Raw genomic sequence first — 833 nt, 5'->3', positions numbered from 1 at the left:
TATTATTATTATTATTATTATTATTATTATTATTATTATTATTATTATTATTATTATTATCATCATTTGAAAAGCAGCAAGCTGGTAGAATGGCTAGCAGTATTTCGTCCGTCTTTACGTCATTACATATATACATACTACATACATACTTATATTATATATATACGTATACACGCGCGCGCGCACGCACACACACACACACACACACACACACACACACATACATATATATATATATATATATATATATAGATATAGGGCAGGGAATTGCCAATTAGTAATAAAATTAAAAATTTACAATGTATATTTATATTGATGTCTCTTATTAGATGGTTAAACTGCAACCCTTTTATGCGGGACTTTTTATGCGGGACTATTTGTGGCGCACATCGGATAAATTTCTTGGGGTGAAATGTTGAACTTACTAGTCGATAAATGTTGTGAATGCCTTTCCTCATGTGATTTTGATGTCGCATGGTCAAATGCCCATGAGTATATAGACATTTTCAGATTTATCGTACATCATGCTGATGATTGGCAAAGAATAGTTTTATATTCTTAACTATGAAACGTCGTACATGATTAACTAAAGGCAGGTTTGTTTTTATTTCCTCTTCTGTTTTTTGTTCTATGTGTGCCATACATATCGCCATCCGTTAGAGAAAAAATTGTAGTTTAGAATCAGTAGTTCTTTGACTGCTATTTCTAAATTTTCAGTATGTTGGTGCAGCAACTCATGCTGACCCCTATATATTTATGATTATATATATATATATATATATAGATAGATAGATAGATAGATAGATAGATAGATAGATAGATAGATAGATAGA

Source organism: Octopus bimaculoides, chromosome 13 (genome assembly GCF_001194135.2).
Source record: "Octopus bimaculoides isolate UCB-OBI-ISO-001 chromosome 13, ASM119413v2, whole genome shotgun sequence".
NCBI lineage: Eukaryota > Metazoa > Mollusca > Cephalopoda > Octopoda > Octopodidae > Octopus > Octopus bimaculoides.
Note: the sequence above shows the minus strand (reverse complement) of the source record.